This window comes from Myotis brandtii, unplaced genomic scaffold (assembly GCF_000412655.1).
Source record: "Myotis brandtii unplaced genomic scaffold, ASM41265v1 scaffold389, whole genome shotgun sequence".
NCBI lineage: Eukaryota > Metazoa > Chordata > Mammalia > Chiroptera > Vespertilionidae > Myotis > Myotis brandtii.
In genome coordinates this window covers 1,212,943-1,233,481 of record NW_005364914.1, presented here as the reverse complement: position 1 = coordinate 1,233,481, position 20,539 = coordinate 1,212,943, and positions in this window count along the sequence as shown.

Below are 20,539 nucleotides of genomic sequence, written 5' to 3'. Positions count from 1 at the left end.
AGAAAAGCTCTATGAGTTAGGTTCTATTATTACCTGTGGTTTACTGTTGAAGAAACCGAGGCTAAAGCAGGTTAACTAGTACAAATTACTTGCCTAAACCTTATAAGGGATAGGTTCAAATTCCAGGCAGTCTGATGACTCATTTCCTCATGTGTCTCGATGTTTCTGACAGTAGGTCTGAGGGGAACAGTAGCTGCAGTCATAACAAAGCTGTCAAGCAGCTCATGAGCCACATGAGGCATGACCGGTTATGTGACCAGGTTCAAGCAACTGAAACTTTCTGGTTCTCAAACTCCTCAAGGAGGTGGTAGCACTAGGCTAGAGATTTGCAACTGGGTGGCACTAACCACTAGGGAACACTCTAGACCAGGGGTCCTCAAACTTTTTAAACAGGGGGCAAGTTCACTGTCCCTCAGACCGTTGGAGGGCCGGACTATAGTTTAAAAAAAAAAACTATGAACAAATTCCTATGCACACTGCACATATCTTATTTTGAAGTAAAAAAACAAAACGGGAACAAATACAATATTTGTATTTGCATGTGGCCCGCGGGCCGTAGTTTGAGGACCCCTGCTCTAGACATTATGAGGAGGTGGGATCACAATGATTGTGGACCAGTCTTGAGGGTGTTTGGTGATAATGAATGGGACAATTCCACTAAAGGAAAAACTGTCAAATGTTCCACCAGATATTCAGATATTAAGTAAACCCTTACCTGAGCCCACACATTAACTCCTTTTTCACATGTACCAGTAAACACAAGTGTTTTTTGTTTTGTGCTATCTTAATACACATTGATTTTTTCCAGGAATGCAGCTACAATATGCGTGTATGTGTGGGTATATGTGTATAAATGAAATGGCTTCATTTTGAACTTTACCAATGATAGCTCACCATCTGAGAAAATCACACTATTGACGTAAGGCCATTTATGGTGTCTGATCTGCCAATACACCACACCTGTATCTGACAGAACTTGTGGCTGTTCCTTTCATGATGATTCTACATACAGGTACAATCACCTTCCTACTTCATATGTCTTCCAGGAGTCATGCTCAAGCACTTATATACATAGATACTGAGGCATGTATATCTGCATATGTGATTTTTACATATTAAAAATATAATTTTAAATATAAATTATATATATATTTTTTTCTTTTTTATAGACGAAGTTGCCCAATATCAATTCATTCCACTGGGTACTTATGTGGAAGAGAAACATCGATTGGTTGCCTCCCATATGTGCTCTGACTTGGGATCAAACCCGCAACCTAGGTATGTGCCCTGACCAGGAACTGAACCCGAGACCTTCTGGTATACAGGGGGACTCTCCAACCAGCTGAGCCACCTGGCTGGGGTTAAATTATATATAATTTAATCTGTATATACATATATTCAATTTTTATACAGTATTTTGTTTTTATTTTTCCTTTATATTTCAGCCAGGATGTTATATTAATCTTTTAAAAGTCCCTGTGTGTTCATTGCATTTAAGCCACTAAGTTGTTGTTACTAAATATTTGTAAAAAAGGGTGCACTGGTCCTGACAAGATAAAGAAATTCTGGACTAAGTAATATCTAAGGTCTCATTCAGCTTTAAAATTATACCCCAATCTATTAAATAAAGCCATAAGCAGCTATTTTCTCTACAAAAGTGGCTCTAGCCAAAACCAAAAGTAAATTACACACACCCACTTATTTAGCATTACTGCTCATAGAACATACACTTATATTTCTGGAAATTCCCTAATTTGCACATTTTTTGTAATGAGAAATGCCTTTCCTAGTCCATGAAGCAGAAAATGGCATTCCACACACACCCACACATATTCATTCCATCCTCTTCACCCACGCATAAAACATACCTGGCAGAAAGTCAGTTGGATTAGAAAATGAAATGAGACTATGCTTACAAATTAACTTCAAATAAAAAAAAAGTTTTCAAATTGAGTGAAAGGAGTAACAACAGAAACAATGGATGGCAAGTGAGAGAAATGCTGTGGAATTAAAGTAATTCGATTACTCTGCACTATGGGCCAACATTATAGCAATATTCAGAGAATTACGATGAAGTATCATAATTTTTACTAAAGAAGAACTGAAAGCCTCCTCAGTGCTTTGCCGTCTAAAGGAGTCCATCATTAAACAAGAGTTCTGAACTCTTTTCAAAGGGTTATGATTGGCCTTTCTGAAGTGCCTCTACACACTCAGATTCAATTAATTAAACAAAGGTTTACAGAGCACCCACTGAACAGAGGGGCAGAGCACTGCTTTTGGTACTATGAAGTACAGGGGAAATGATGAGATTCCTACACTCCATATCCCTGCAGGACACACATATGTAAATAAATTTAAAATAAGGAAGACTGTGAAACTAACTATAAGAGAGGTTCAAAGTACTAAAGCAACCTGTGAGAAAGGTTCATGTCAACTGGAGAAATCTAAGAAGGCTTCTTGGAGGAGGTAGGATTGAGCTGAACTTGAAGAAGAAAAGCTTTGGTAAGCAGAAATGAAAAGGTGAGGGTGGTAGCCCACATACAGGAAACAGCTTGAACCAAAGCCTGGGAGAGAAGATGTAGGGCAAATTGGAGTGATAGTGTTAGTGTGTGGCAGTGACACTGGAGAAGGCCAAAATAAACCTGAAATCCAGGTTGAGAAGTGGGATTATATTCCACACATTCAACATTCACTAAATATTACAGAGCACTACTATGTATACAATTCTGTTTTAGGCAGTAGGACTATATCAGAAAACAAGGCAGACGAAAATCCCTCATCTCATGGAGCTTACCTATTTAATTGGCAAAATATACAAAAAGATAAATAAGAAAGAATATCTGTGTCATAAAGTAAGAAGTACAGTACTGTGGAGAAAAAGGACGACAGGATAAGGAATAAAGGTGTTGCCATTTTGGAATGTCCAGGGAAGGCCTCGCTGAGAAGGGGGCATTCGGAACAATAGCTCATTGGAGGTGAGAATATAGTATGCAATGGGGATTCAAAAGTACACTGTGACCACTACATACCTTTTAGAATGGCCTAAAGTCAGGACACTGACAATACTAACTGCTAACATGGAAGTGGAGCAACAGGAACTCACATACACTGTTGGTGGGAATGCAAAATAGAACAGCCACTTTGGAAGACAGTTTGGTGGCTTCTCACAAAACTAAACATACCTTACCACCCAATTCAGCAATTGTGTTCCTTGGTATTTACCCAAAGGAGTTAAAAACTTATGTCCATATAAGTCCTCCACCTGGATGTTTAAAGCAGATTTATTCATATTTGCCAAAATGAAGCAACCAAAATGTCTTTCTGTAGGTGAGCAGATAAAGAAACTGTGATATATCAGATCATGGGATATTATCCAGCACTAAGAAAGAGAGAGAGAGAGAGATCTATTAAGCCCTGGCTGGTGTGGCTCAGTTGGTTGGAGCATCATCCCCTAGACCCGTGGTCGGCAAACTGCGGCTCGTGAGCCACATGCGGCTCTTTGGCCCCTTGAGTGTGGCTCTTCCTAAGCCTTAGGAGTACCCTAATTAAGTTAATAACAATGTACCTACCTATATAGTTTAAGTTTAAAAAATTTGGCTCTCAAAAGAAATTTCAATCGTTGTACTGTTGATATTTGGCTCTGTTGACTAATGAGTTTGCTGACCACTGCCCTAGACCAAAAGGTGGCGAGTTCGATCCCTAGTCTGGGCACATGGTGGAGGCAACTGATTAATGTTTCTGTCATATTGATGTTTCTGTTTCTCTCTTTCTCTTCCTCCCTACATCCCTTCCTCCCATCCTCTTTCTTAAAAAAAATAAAAATAATCAATTTTAAAAATCTATTAAGCTAAGAAAATACATGGAGGTACCTTAAGTGCACATTACTAAGGATAGAAGTCAGTCACAAAAGGCTATCCCATATAATAAAAGGCTAATATGCAAATTGTCCCCTCGATCGGGAGTTCCACTGGGAGTTCAACCAGGGGGCGGGACCAACCAGCCAATCACCCGCAGCCCGCCAACCACCCGCAGCCCCTCCCCCTGGCCGGCCCAGCCCAATGGACCCTGATCTGGGCAAGTCGGCCAGGCCCCTCCCATGCACAAATTCATGCACCCAGCCTCTAGTATACTATATAATTCTAACTATGTAACATCTTGAAAAAGGGAAAACTATGAAAACAAAAAAAAGATCCATGGTTGCTGGTGGGGCATGGGGAGAATAGACATGGACAGGCAAAGCACAGAGGAATTTTAGGGCAGTGAAAATCCTATCTAATAAAGAGGTAATATGCAAATTGACCACCACTCCAACACACAAGATGGCCGCCCCCATGTGGTCAAAGATGGCCAGCAGGGAAGGGCAGTTAGGGGTGACCAGGCCAGCAGGGGAAGGCAGTTAGGGGCAATTGGGCTGGCAGCAGAGTGGTTAGGGGTGATCAGGCTAGCAGGCAGAAGTGGTTAGGGGCAATCAGGCAGGCAGGCAGGCAGGCGAGTGGTTAGGAGCCAGCAGTCCTGGATTGTGAGAGGGATGTATGACTGCCCGTTTAGGCCTGATCCCAGTGGGCCTAAACGGGCAGTCGGACATCCCTCGAGGGGTCCCAGATTGGAGAGGGTGCAGGCTGGACTGAGGGACAACCCCCCCCCCCACCCCCCGTGCACGAATTTCATGCACCGGGCCTCTAGTGATATTATGTTAGATATATGTCATTATACATTTGTCCAAACTCATAGAATGTACAACACCAACAGTGAACCCTAAGGTAAACTACAGACTTTGAGTGATTATGATGTTCAATGTGGGTTCATCTTTGGTTAAAAAAAAATAATTAAAAATGAAAAAAAATGAAAAAATGTACCATTCTGGTGAGTGATGCTGATAATGAGAGGATATATGCATATAAAGGAGCTGAGGGTATATGAGAAATCTCTTCACTTTTTTCTCATTTTTGTTGTGAACTAAAATTGCTCTAAAAAACAGCCTTTTTTAAAAAAGAAGAAATTGTGCACAACTTACAGAATCAGATTTGGCTTTTGAGATGATAACTCTAGAAACAATATGGATTACTGATTTAATCATACATTGGAGGCAGTAACCAAAAGTAGGGAGATAAAGCACCAGCACAATGCATTACACACCATATACTACTAGTGTTCACTAGTGGCCCGATGCATGAAAATTTGTGCAGGAGTAGGCCTTCCTTCCCCCAGCTGCCAGCACCAGCTTCCCTCTGGCACCCGGGACCCACACTGGTTTCCCTTGGGCTGCCCGCAGGCACCCGGGACCCAGGCTGGCTTCCCTCCAGCCTGGCTTAGTCAGGAAGGACGTCTGGTCTAATTAGCATATTACCCTTTTATTATTATAGAATTAGCATATTACCCTTTTATTATTATAGATGGTTCCTAGCTGCATAGTAAATGTATAAAAGTACACATATAAATGATAAACACCAAATTTAGATCAGTGGTTATCTTTGAAATGGAAGGAAGAAGGAGGGGGAAAAAAGAAGAAAAGGTGACATAGGAGAGTGTCCTCAGGTGGTTTTTACAATCTTTGTTGCTTTCTTTCTTAAACTGCTAGTGGGTGCATCAATGTTTGCTATATTAATCTCCGCTCCTATTTGAGTGTCTGAAATAGATCACAAAAAGAAAATTATAAAAGTGGAATCTAGAAATAATTAAAATAGTTAATATTTAATTACCATTTACTATGTGCCAGGCACTAAATGTTACACAGGAACTACCTCAATGCATACAACAACCCTATGGAAATAGGTATTATTATTATCCTTCATTTGTTTTTAAAAAATGAGTCACAGAGACAGGTAATTTGGACAAGATCACACAGCTAGCAAACCAAGTCATAAAGTCTCTAAACTAAGGCAGCCAAGCTCCAAAGACTCTACTTGAAACCACTGAACTTCCCAAAATTAAATAAAAGTTTGAGTTGGAGAAAATTGAATGTGAAAAATGGTTGACAATGATAGCAACAGAGTTAAGAGCACTGTTAAGGGAGAGTGGATTGAATGAAAACTAGTTATAAGATTCACTCATTTATTCCTTCATTTTTTGATTGTTCAACTTTCAACATATTTTTTGAAGTTTATTTACCAGGCAGTATTCCAGATGCAGCAATATAAGAGTAGAGAAGACATTTTATTGGGAACTGGAATACAGTCTGATTAGTGTGATAATAAAGATATGCACGGAGGGTAAGGGAGCCTGTGGGTGGCATATCTAAAACCTAGACTTCAAAGCCATGTTCAAATGAGGAAAAGTAAAATCAATTCAGCAGAGGTTGATGTGTCTGATCACAGCAGGTGAAGGTATTTATACCAAAGCTTGCTTGAAAAATTGAAAATGGTTAATATGTGGGGGGTTGGGGGGGTTGTGGTAAGTATTTGCAAAAACTGAAGATGGAGCAGTAAGCAGAGGCCAGCTCAGGAAAGGCAGAGATAGAACCATCGGCCATGCAAAGGTACACAGGAGCTAAGTAAGGATGGATATAATTAAGAGCAAATTTAGTGTGCAAGGGAGGGAGCAGTGGAGGCCGAAAACCTCACATTTCCTAGAATTGTGGGTGGTAAGATCTTCTGTAAAGAGAAAAAAAGGTGGGGGAGAGGAAAGCTCTGGGGAGCGGATAGAGGAGGTCAGAAATACCCGTGTTAATTAAACTGACAGGAAATTAACAGGGGATCCAAAATAAATGCTTCATGACAAAACTGAGGATGTAGTGATGGGAAAGTGCCTTGACACTGAGTTCATGGGTCAGTGCACGCATCAGTCAACATCACAGTTGGGAGATCCCGATCCATTCTCAACCATCTTGGAACAGGAACAGAAAGAGTGCAGAAATAACCAGGGAATGCAGACATCACGGGCGGGCATGGCAGATTCTTGGACTATTTTTAAAATTATTTATAAGGTTTCAATAAGAAACATAGACTACGTATATTGCTTGCAACTCAAAGAATTTATAATATAATTGGAAGAGAGCAAAAGTAGTAAGTAGTTGGGAACATGACAGTGTATGTATAACCAATTCACAGTAGCCAAAGATTAGCCAAAAAAATTTCAAAAGAATGTTGAACTGATTAACTGGCTGTACCATTCCATAGGCAAGCCCTTAACAATTCAACTTCTGTTAACTTTTTGTAAGGTTCCTCTCACCTGTGGCCCAACACCAATTCAGTTTTTAAGCAGAATTTCAGTTACTCTTCTGTTCTTTTCCTTTCTTGCAAATAATAGGAGTCTCAATTAAGTGGGACAAAAGGGGCTTTTCACTTCTTTGCCCTTCATTCATTAATTCCTACAGAGAGATATTGCTCCAAATGAGCTACCTGATGGCTGGTAAATAGAGTTCCTTTAAAGAAAAAGGCCCCAATGGGTAGAAAAAGAAGAAGCTTCTGTATGGTACAGACAGGGGAAGGGGCAGCGGTACACAGAACTTCCTTTTTGCTAACACTACTAGCAATACCAGAGGTCAGTATTAAGTGTTGCTCTATGGCAGCGATTTTCAACCCTTTTCACCTCATGGCACACATAAACTAATTACTAAAATTCTGCAGCACAGCAAAAAATATATTACATTTTTTGTTGATCACACCAAAAAATAGGTATAATTTTGATTCATTCACACTGAGCATCTGTTGCTGTGTTGACTGTTGTCATATTTTTAATCTGGCAATCTAAGGGAAAAGAGGCCAGTGCCCCTGGCGCAATAGCCAGGTACTCCAAGGTTGAGAAGTTCGTGAGGCACAGTGGTTGATAACTGCTGGCTTATGGAGACCTGATCTGGGTATCACAAGGGGAGTAAAGGGTAAACGACCGAAAAAGCATCACTGAAGAAGCAGGAGCTGCTAATTGGCTCTAATGATCTGAATGCAAATTAATAAATCTCTGTGCTAAAAATTACACGCATATATAATTGGGACTTTTATAACTGCAGAGCTCTATTTAACCCATTATTCTCAGTTTTTCCTCTGTGGAAGCTGGTAGGGATGGAGAACAATTTTTTTTTACTAACTTTCCTGCACCATCCATCACATGCATCATTGAGCTTTTACAGTTTTTGAAGTTTTGTTAAAAGAATCCAAGGATTGCAGAAACCAAAGGCACGGACAATTTTACAAAGGAGGGGAAAGGATCAAGCACAAAGCTGTGGGTGGCCGAGGGGCTTGAAAATTCCCAGCAAAGTCATCTTCTTAAGAACCCTGGACCCAACAAGAAGAAAAACTTGAAATGTGTGGCTGTGGACTGTCAGAAATAAAAGGCACTTAAGAACACAGCTATAACCAAATGGTCAAAATGCACTTTCTTCAAAAAAGACTGGAGCAGCTATCAGGATTAAGTGAGATCATTGATATTAAAAGGTCTAATAGAGTGCCTGGTACACAGCAGTACTCAAATTTGTATCCTTCCATCATCCAACCAGTCAGACAAACAGCATCTAATTCGCAGCTCTACTTCCTGTTATTTCACTTTTCCTTGTCTTCCTCTCTGTATTTTCCTCTTTGCTATGTACTTGCCCCCTGTTCCTTCCCCCCTTCCTCCCTTCTTCCTCTTCCCATGCTTTTCATCATATGCAAAAGCACCAGTTAGCTTCTCTGGGGGCACGTGGAGAGAACAAGTATGGGACCTGGTCATTAAACACTCACCAGAGACTTAAATCCTTGGGCCTCATTACCAACGCCCCCTGTGTAAACATCGGGTAAAAGCCCACCCTTATCAACACAGATGTTAAAGCACCTTAGCCAACATGGTGCCAATAATAAGTTTAAAAGGGGACCACACCTGGAAGGATGGCAGCCATGGCAGTGTGCACAGGTAGAACCTTTCAAGACCACCCTAGAAAACTAGATGCAAACAAATGGCTATATTGTACTTGAGACCTATATAGTATAGGAGACAAAAGTAAGAGGAGCCAGTTAACCTGAACCAAACCCCATTTTAAGCCACTAAGTAGCTGTGATCCTGAATAATTGCCTAACTTCTCTGTGCCTCAGTTTGCTTATCTGTAAAATGAAGTTATTGTGGAAATTAAATTAGTCCATACATCTAAAGCATTGAGAACAGAGTCAGGAATGATTTAAGTGCCAAATAAAGTATTAACTACTATTACCTCCACCTTCACAATCATTTTTTTTCAAGATAAGTCCAGAATAAATATTATAATCATTAATATTAAAGGTAATAATAGTATTCTGGTTGTTTTATAATTTGCTTTCGCTTATGCTCTCATTTTGGCTTCTCACCAGCCCTGTGGACCAGGAGGTTTCTTATCTCTATTTCACAGACGAGGAATCTGAGCTGCCTGACACACCTGCTCTACTCTGCCAGGGCCACAACTAAAGAAACACCTCTCCTGGATTCTGGTCCCAGAAATGGGGGAGACAAGCACAAAAACAAGGGAAGAAACCAAAATCAGGAGGAATATACTTCCATCTTGCCCCTCACACCCATTCATCATGCAGTTATGTGCATTCTACACCCTCTGTTTCCTTCATGTCTCTTCTTTCCATCCCATGCTCACTGTCCTGACCTTTATCATCTCTCACTTGGATAATGGAAACTACCACTTACTGTTCATCCTGTCTGGTCTCTGCCCCTCGCAGCTGTTCTCCACATAAAACCCATCAGGTCACTCTCTCCTTCAGGGGCTCCCCACATCTGCCCCTGACCGACTCTTCCAAGCATGGTCCCATTGCATCTGTGCATCCCCGTCTCCCCTTTAAAGCTCTGTTCACCCTATTCTACAAGTATTGGCTCGTGTCTCCACACTACATTGGAAATTCCTTTAGAGCATGAACCATGTCTTCATTTTCCAGTACCCATCAAAATGCCCAACCCATGGTAAGAGCTCAACAAAAATACGTTGAGTCAACAAACTGAAACTCTATAATACAAATAGGGAGGGACTGGGGTACAACCCTGACCATGTTTACATGGTACTGAATCAGTGGAGACATTCATGGAAAATTGCCTCCTTTATCTGATTAGAGACTAGGAACTTTCCAACCTTGGGAACAATATCAGAAAGGACCCCATAGTCTCCCTTCACTGTCTCAATTATTATAAGCTCTGCACCAAGAGGGCTTATAGGTAGGGTAAACATATATCCTGATCTGCACAGGAAAGCTTTGGTTTATAACTAACATCCCAGTGTAAGCAGCTATATTACATGGTAGAAAATGGGCAGCCTGCATTTGAGTTCTGTTACCTTCTAGTTCCATGACCTTGGTCAACATCTCTTAATTTCTGGTTCTCTATCTGCAAAATGGGTATCTACTTTCCAGGTTATTAAGATTAAATGAGAAAAAAAAAGATTAAGTGAGAGAATGCCTGCAAGGTGGTTAGCACAATGCCTGGCATATTACTCAAAGCTACTATCATTATCACTGAGTTAGAGAAGGTGATCACTCTAATGCACCTGTATGTGTAAACAGGAGAATTGCAATGACTAAATGTTAGCTCTCCCACACACTCTGGCAACAAATTGATCAGGGTTTTAACCCAAACCATGTATTTGTGCCTTTTGTGCAACATTGCAATGGCACTTTTGAGAGCAGAGAATTGGGGAAAAGCAGAGCAAAAGGCTGCATGCTTGACCTGTGTATTTTGTTAATAATTTAAGTGAGACCACTTAGTGCTTTTGCTTGCAACAGGGAGCAGAGATCCGCAGCTCCCACTGCTGTATTAGAACTCTTGTCAGCCAGAGGGAATAGAGTGCTATTTGAGAAATTGCCTTTCTCCAGCCTCTAATAATTACATAAAGCATATCGTTGAGTATCTATAATTGGTAGAGAAGGCTAAGACTAAAAAATGAGATTATTACTCTCTAGAACCTTCTTATGATAAATGATACATTTCTTTTAGGAAAATGAGAATCAAAATATAGGAATAGGAAGTAAAGTTAATGCAGCTTAAAATATTACTATTCAGCAGAGTTGGCACAAACTCTGTAAATGAATGATCATGAAATTCAAAAGCTATTAAAAACACACAAAAGCTTTGAGAGCAAAAATTGAAAATTGATTATAAAATGTTACAAATTTCACATAGATTTAGCTTAGTCCTGCACACAAGACCTTCTCAATGAATATCTGATGTACACAGCAAAAAGTAACTAAATATATAAGAACAATAAGTAAAATACTACTTGTGTAGGTAGTAGAATAATACTTTGAAATACCACACAAAATATGCCTCATTCCTAGCAATGCTCATTATCTCAAAGTCCTCCACTCTTTGAAGCTGAGGAATCCATGGCTTAAAGAAGAAGTCAGGGCCAGATAGTCAAAAGAAGCCATTGGCCATTTCGGACTTTAAAATAAACTTGTTTTAAAACATGTCATGAAAACCCCGATATTCCCTTGTAAAAGCTGGATACTTAGAAAGAGGTTTTCCATAGACTCCAAATACATGCTTTCAATATTGAGACTAGCTTGAAAAACTGGGTATAAAATTCTATGATGAGCCTGGTGGATCTTGCCTGTTGGGGTCCTCAGGAGGATATATCAGAACTCCTCAGAGAGATTTAGCTGAGGACACTCATGGTCCCTTTTCAAGTGAAGACTCTCATAGTGCCAATGCCACTCAGGGAGGCTGCAGCAGAATAGAAATGCCATTGGGCAGCTTTCAGCAGAGGACAACACACTCCTACTTCCCTCCATACCAGTTCCCCTTGGAACTGAAAAATTTCCATGGGCCTTCCAGAGGGGCAAAGAGGGCAGCTATGAGTTGCCAGTCAATGTGCTATCCTATCAGGGTGGTCCAAGACAATGACAACCTATAGCAAGAGTTGTGGGTAGACAAAAGCAGGATTTTATGTGGGTGTGGCTGAATCTCAAGGAGAAAATAGCACCAGGAAAAAAGTGGAAGTTCTTATATATTTTGCATTTAGTGGGGTTGGGGCAGTGTAGCTAAATGTACTGAAGACTCTTCTACATCCCTGGTAATCCAATACACTCTTTAAACAATCCTCACAATAGCCTGATAACACCACGTGGGCACTAGTATTCCCATTTTATGAAGTACTCCAAGGTTCATGGAGGCAAAAGAAATTGTACAAAGTCACAATGCTGTCAAGTGGCAAAAATGGGATTCAAACCCAACTGCCCTGACTCCCCAAAGTCCAGGGTCTCTTTCTGTAGAAAGTAGAATCAAATTTAATGATGTCAGCACCTGGAAATTAAAGGAGAAAAAGCTGAGGAATAGAATTTGGTGTGTGCTTTGCAGTATGTACTATGAACGCGCCTGCCACTAATTTATATCTCATAAGACCAAAACACTGAATGTTCCAAATCATAATGAAACTTACATTAGAATGAGATTATTTTTATTTGCAATGTTTAGAGTTTGCTTGCTACCTTCTTGAAGCAAATATTTATTGAGTTTGCGTAAGTGCACTGCAAAGTCTTATTAATATTTTAGCATGGATTCATTCAAACTCAAGCAAAAATATGCACTTAAAACCAAATTAGCCCAGCCGGTTTTGCTGAGTGCCTGAGTGTCGACCCATGATCCAAGAGGTCACAATTTGATTCCCACTCAGGGCACATGCCTGGGAGGCAGCCGATCAATGATTCTCTCTCATCATTGATGTTTTTAATATAGAAAAATTAAAATATATATTTTTTATTTTTTTAAACACTTTGGAGAAGCTATGGCATATGTTGCTGCTGCTGTTGTTAATTACTGCTATTACCACTGTCCCATCCATTTCATAGCACATAGCACATGAAGCCTCAACAGATTCAGGTAGTTTTGCAAGATCACACCCCTAAGTAAGAGTTGGAACTGGAAGTCAAAGTCTCCCTGTGCTCCTTCCACTTCCCTCAGTATTTCCCAGTATCACTCCTTAGATATGAAATGAATTTCAAATCTTGAAAGTTGGGGAATTGAAAAAGCAAAGCAATTAAAATTGTGGTGTATGAACCACTTGATCTTACCCTTTGTGTTTCTGGCTTTAACTATGTCTGCATAGGAGATTCCCTGCTTTGAAGACTGTGTCTTCTGGCTTTGCCTTAGGAGTAAAACATTTTAATAAAGGTTGGCATTCCAAATACTAGCAGTACTTGGAAATAGTAAGGACAACTAAAGCATAGAAAATTTTTAGGAAGAAGGCTCAGAATTCAAACTGTAATTACTACTAATAATATTTACATATGTATAGCTGACCTCTGCGTGGATTGGTTCCAGGACCACTGAGGATACCAGAAGCCCATGGATGCTCAAGTCCCTTATATAAACCAGCACGGTATTTGCATGTAGCCTACACAATCCTCCTGTGTACTGTCAATAATCTCTAGATTACTTATAACTACCTAGTACAATGTAAATGCTATGTAAATAGTTGCTATACTGTATTGTTTAGGTAATAACGACAAGAAAAAAGTCTATACATGTTCAGTACCGATGCAACCACTGCAGTCCTAACTACATAGTATACACATCAGGATAACATTAGAGCAATTAAAATTGTGGTGTATGAACCACTTGATCTTACCCTTTGTGTTTCTGGCTTTAACTATGTCTGCATAGGAGATTCCCTGCTTTGAAGACTGTGTCTTCTGGCTTTGCCTTAGGAGTAAAACATTTTAATAAAGGTTGGCATTCCAAATACTAGCAGTACTTGGAAATAGTAAGGACAACTAAAGCATAGAAAATTTTTAGGAAGAAGGCTCAGAATTCAAACTGTAATTACTACTAATAATATTTACATATGTATAGCTGACCTCTGCGTGGATTGGTTCCAGGACCACTGAGGATACCAGAAGCCCATGGATGCTCAAGTCCCTTATATAAACCAGCACGGTATTTGCATGTAGCCTACACAATCCTCCTGTGTACTGTCAATAATCTCTAGATTACTTATAACTACCTAGTACAATGTAAATGCTATGTAAATAGTTGCTATACTGTATTGTTTAGGTAATAACGACAAGAAAAAAGTCTATACATGTTCAGTACCGATGCAACCACTGCAGTCCTAACTACATAGTATACACATCAGGAATAACATTAGTGTTCTTTCCCAAATATTTCCACCATAATTGGTTGAATCTACAGATGCAAAACCCGAGGATATGGTGAGTCAACTGTAAATGTAAAACTGCTCACTGTGTCTCAATATTCTCCTGGGGAAATGGGACAATATGGAACCTACTTCATGGATTCTGGTGAGGTTCATGAGATCCTGCCCTAAGGTGCTTGGAATACTGTCTGTCACATCAGGAACCACTGTAATTACTACTAATAATATTTACATATGTATAGCTGACCTCTGCATGGATTGGTTCCAGGGCCACTGAGGATACCAAAAGCCTATGGATGCTCAAGTCCTTTATATAAACCAGCACAGTATTTGCATGTAGCCTACACAATCCTCCTGTATATTGTCAGTAATCTCCAGATTACTTATAACTACCTAGTATAATGTAAATGCTATGTAAATAGTTGCCATACTGTATTGTTTAGGTAATAACAACAGGAAAAAAAGTCTGTACATGTTCAGTACCGGTGCAACCACTGCAGTCCTAACTACATAGTATACACATCAAGAATAACATTAGTGTTCTTTCCCAAATATTTCCACCGTAGTTGATTAAATCTACAGATGCAAAACCCGAGGTTATGGTGAGTCAACTGTAAATGCAAAACTGCTCACTGTGTCTCAATATTCTCCTGGGTAGAAAGGATGGCCGATCTAGGGAAAAGAGAAGCTCTAAGGAACATGATTTATCCAAGGGACTAAAGCTAGCAGTAGACTCCAGTATCAAACCTATTTCTTCCTACCCTGACACACTTCTTCTATTGTAAATTGAATTGTTTGTATGCACACAAGAATTCTTTGTTTTCACCGTTTCACATACTTTGAAGAACGGTAATCCAATATTGACGACAATATGGAACCTACTTCATGGATTCTGGTGAGGTTTATGAGATCCTGCCCTAAGGTGCTTGGAATGCATCAATGTCAGCTGGTAGGGCCATCGTTTCTAATGATAAAATAATAAACATAGATACCTTCATGAATGTCTCTTGCTTTTTTTCTGGATTTCAAGGATATTTATATCTGATATTTAGTTGCTTTTTAAACAATTTGACAATTCTACATACATTTTTGTACACCAAATGTTTGTGTTCCCCCACAATTCCTATGTTGAAATCTTAACTCCCAATATGATATGGACCTAGGAGGTGGGGCCTTTGGGAGGTAATTAAGTCAAGAAGGTGGAGCATTCATGAATGTGATTAGGGCATTTACAATAGAGACTTCAGAGAGAGGATACAGTGAGAAGACAGCCATCCATAAAAAATGAGCCCTCACCAAAACACCAAATCTGCTGGTAGACTTCCCAGCCTCCAGCATTGTAAGAAATAAATTTCTGTTATTTTAAACCACTGAGGCTATGGTATTTTTGCTATAGCAGTCCAAAAGGACTAAGACATATGTTTTGACAGTGTGTTTGAATGATCATGTTTTTTTTATTGCTAGTCTAAGCTACAAAATGTCTTAAGGAACTGGCCATTAAAATGTGATTATGAAAATTTTAAACATTTCTTTATATATTTTAAAGTTCACTTTATTAAAAGAAACAGAGGGGTGTTTCCCATGTTAAAGTGCTCCTGAACCAAAGAAAACTTTTACCAATAAGAGTGTGTGAAGATATTTATGCCCAGGTGCCTCCCTATCAAAAGAAAAAAGAATCTGCTTTAATTAAATGTAAATTTAATTTAGATAAGGATAAGCCTCAATCAGCAGTCCGCTGTCCTCTGTGCACATATCAGAATCATCTGGGCTCTGGAGGGCTTTTAACAAACGCAGAGCCCAGGTCCCACCCCTAGTGATCCCGATTCAACCAGCTGGGGCTGGGGCCCAGCAGTTGATAAAGTTTAAAATCTATTCAAATGGTAGTAATGTGCACTCAGGGTTGAGAACCATTGACCCAAACTAGATTTCCAAGTTTCTACCTTGCTAACAGGATTCTGTGAGTCTGTGATGTTTTTCTTCTGAATATAGTTGTTATCATTAGACTTCAGATGTTTCGACCTAAGGAACAGTAGCCTAAGAGGTTTGAAACTACACTTAAATAAGCAGTCTGGTCTTGTATAGCGCAATGGGGTGTTAATGAAGAAGTAATGCTAGAAAGGATGGCCGATCTAGGGAAAAGAGAAGCTCTAAAGAACATGATTTATCCAAGGGACTAAAGCCAGCAGTAGACTCCAGTATCAAACCTATTTCTTCTTACCCTGACACACTTCTTCTACTGTAAATCGAATTGTTTGTATGCACAAAGAATTCTTTGTTTTCACCGTTTCACATACTTTGGAGAACGGTAATCCAATATTGATCAGTATCTATTCTACATTATATATGTTGACTACTTTTAAATGTCTACTAGAGGCCTGGTGTATGGATTCGTGCACCAGTGGGGTCCCTCGCCGTGGCCAGCGCCCTCTCGCAATCCGGGACCCCTTGGGGGATGTCAGCCTGCCGGTTTCAGCCCGATTCCCACAGGCCGGGCTGAGGGACCCCACTGGTGCACAAATCCGTGTACCAGGCCTCTAGTATGCATATAAGATCTTTGGTTAATCTCTCCCCCCACCCCCACATCAGTCTGTTCCATGTTTCCATGCCTGGCGCTCATGCTTAGGTGTTTATATATATACTAGAGGCCCGGTGCATGAAAATTCATGCACTGGAGGGGGGCGTCCCTCAGCCCGGCCTGCCCCCTCTCACAGACTGGGAGCCCTCAGGGGCGGGAGGCGACCCGGTGATCAGGGGAAGGCAACACCCCCATCACACTTCTGCTGCTGCCACTGCCAGCAGAGCAAGCCTCGGCCGGCCCTGGTTACCTGAGCCTTGGGTGGCCCTGGGCGGCTGGGCAGTCACCATCCAAAGCTTGCCTGCACCTCAGGATGGCCCTGGGCGGCTGGGCAGCTGACATCTGAGACTTGCCTGAGCCTTGGGCCGGCCCTGGGCAGCTGGGGGGCAGAGGGGACTGGGGGACTCCAGAGGCAGGCACGCAGAGTGGCCTGGCCCGCCCCTGGCAGGTCTGAGGGGACTGGGCACTGCCATCTTGTGGCTGTGGGCGCCACCATCTTTGAGAGCGTGGCAGTCAATTAGCATATTCCCTCCTTATTGGCTGTGGGTGCTGCCACATTTGAGGGTGTGGCAGTCAATTAGCATATTCCCTCCTTATTGGCTGTGGGCACCACCATCTTTGAGGGCTTGGCAGTCAATTAGCATATTCCTTCCTTATTGGCCGTGGATACCACCATCTTTGCAATGGTGCGAGGGTCAATTAGCATATTCCCTCTTTATTAGATAGGATAGATAAAAGTCAATTTCTAAGTGGTCAGTGATGTCAGCCAAAGTACACCCTTTGCTTCTGATCTGTTAATTGGCTTCCAAATTTTAATAAAAGTTAAATAATACTAATTTCTTCAGTTAATTTCATACTATTTGTATAATATTTTAAAGCATAAATGTCTGACATGTATCAGGGGCTGTGGGCGCCACCATCTTTGAGAGCGTGGCAGTCAATTAGCATATTCCCTCCTTATTGGCTGTGGGTGCTGCCACATTTGAGGGTGTGGCAGTCAATTAGCATATTCCCTCCTTATTGGCTGTGGGCACCACCATCTTTGCGATTGTGTGAGGGTCAATTAGCATATTCCCTCTTTATTAGATAGGATAGATAAAAGTCAATTAGCTAAGAGGTCAGTGATGTCAGCCAAAGTACACCCTTTGCTTCTGATTTGTTATTTGGCTTCCAAATTTTAATAAAAGCTAAATAATACTAATTTCTTAAGTATTTCTCATACTATTTGTAATATTTTAAAGCATAAATGTCTGACATGTATCAGGTCTGAGATGTGTTCCTGAGCAGGGAATGGGTAAGTGCCATCATGTATTGAAATGTGCTAACTTATTTTTCACATCATTGAATTTGGGACTGCATTTATTAAAAAAATATATATATATATATTGTAACAATATTACAGTCACAACAATAACTGCCATTTATTGAGTACTTATTATATACTAGGAATTATACTCAGTGTTGTATTATACATAATAGCTTTTAATTCTATTATATAGATTGCATAGATGGGTAAACTGGGGCTTAGGGAACTTTAGGTGCTCACAAGCATAGCCATTTGGTGGTGGCAAAGTAAGGATTCCAATCCAGACTGGTTTTGTTTCAAGGACAATGCTCAATCTGCAAATTTATCTTGCCTTAAAATAATCACTTTGAGACCATCCAAAGTTCAATTTTGTTTAATATAAATTAGATTACAATTTTGAGATAAAATTGAGTTTAAATATAATTTAGGTTGAAAAAACTCCAATTGTTTGAGAAAATACTGATGATGATGAAGATTCACATGGATAAAAACTGAATGTAAGACTGTTGAAGAATTTCCTTGCTCATCTGAGTGACAGAGAAAGATGACACAGGGTTCAGAAGTGATACACCTGTAAATACTATTCTCTGCTCTGCACCTGGGAATGAGCACCTGAGAGTATAAAATTAGAAAAACAGGCATAGAGGATAAACTTTAAAATGCAAATAATCCAGTGACTGTAACTAGAATAAAAATGGTTTTATTATAAATGCTAATATATCAATCATCTTTTGATGAAAAAAATAAACTATCTGGCTAAAGTTAAATTTTAGCAGGAGTGCAGAGAATGTAATAGGGTAGCAGATGTGCTGTGTCTAGAAAGAATTACAGGACTTTAAACTAAGGCTATGGATCTTTCATCTTGAAGAATTAACTATGGATGCTGCTAACATTATGATACATTTCTTAGAGACTTCAATAACCTATGGATTTTGGGGAGAAATGGGAAAACAAGTAGTGTTCCTATATTTTAATGTCGATCTTAAAATTATATAGTTGGTTTTCTAGTAGCAGTTTTATGAGGTGCCTAGAAGTCTCACATACTTAGTTAAAAAATAGTTTTAGTGAAATAAAAGTAGAAGGATCTCAAAACAAGCTAAAGCTTTTATATTTCTGCGTAAAGGTTGAGTCTATGTTTGGAAGGCAACTGGCAAAAGTCCCAACCACTTTTTTGAGATAATACCAATGATGATTCAAAATTCATATAAGGCTTCACATCACCTTACTAAGAAATAGGCTGCAGTTATGACTCAATGGTCCAGAACTGCTCAAAGACTTAATGTAAATTCTGTGTATCAAGGACCTGGCAGGGCTGCAGCCCTGAAAAAGTGTTCATAGCTGAATGGCTACATAGCTATCAGCATATGCTTCTAGGAGGATGAAAAGGTGGAGGAATCCAGGAGGAAGGATTTATCTCCCACCAGAAGGACGCCTGGAGGGCGTGGGCCAGTGTACTCATATCAGAACGATGCCTATGGATTGGTGGCCAAAAACAGAAGTGTGGCAGCTGCATCCTCCACATAATAAGGGATGGAAACTAGGATGACTGGGCCTCTGTTGGGTACTTCCCCACAGATCCCTGAGTGGTCCATCTTCTTGAGAGAGCATGAGGATGCACGCCATAACCCTGGATCAATAGGAAGGAAAATGCTTTGATACATTCTCCCTCCTTCTCTCCGGTGGGAGTGTATCTTGAAAAAGCGCTGAGAGATAACGAGACCCCACTGGAAAATATGCCAAAGGTGAACTCTTCCTCCATGGATGTGGAAAAGGACTTAGAAGCTTCCTGAGAGGAATCCACTATCTCCTGAAAAAGCGAGAGTCACAAGAGCAGAATACGATACACTTCTGGTGGGAGACAGTGCGAAATTCCAGTTCCAACTACACGGGGCAGGCGGTAGACCCCTTTCAATGGATGGACAGAGAAAATACAGCTCAGACAGCAAAAGTCAGCACCTGTGGAGGCTCAGGAAACTATGGTACAAAGAAGCAGGAACCCATGGCATCCCTAGGGCAATAGCACCTACACTGGCTGTGCCACTCAATGGGCAGCACTGGGATAAGACTGACTCCGGAAGTGGCAGAAGAGATGGTGAAGGGTAGGGACAGGCTCTGGGTCTGGCTCTTCTGAAAGATGCACCATTGCACAGCCCAGAAGGGACAGGTAGCAGCCCCACCACCAAACGCACCTGGTCCCAGCCACGATCATCTCTCACCTAGAGTGGTCTCCTTGCTTCCCACCTCCCACCTTCAGTTTCAACTGAACAAAACTGCCACAGAGATCCTTTTTAAATTCTTCAGAAATAATATAGAATCACACGAAAGTTGCAAAAATAACAGATTCCATGTACCTTTCAGCCAGTTCCCCCAATAACAACATCTTACATATCCATCTAACAAGGAAAATTAATATAGGCACAGTACTATGAACTCAGCTACAGATCTTCTTAGGACTTCTCCACTTTTCTCATGCACTGATTGCTTACTGTATAGTTCTATGAAATGTGATCCTATGTACAGATCTGTGCGACCACCATCACCAGCAGGACACGGAACTGTTCCTCACCACAAAGGAGCGCCCTGTGCTATGCCTTTCCGGTCACACCCTCCCCACCCTCATCCCTGG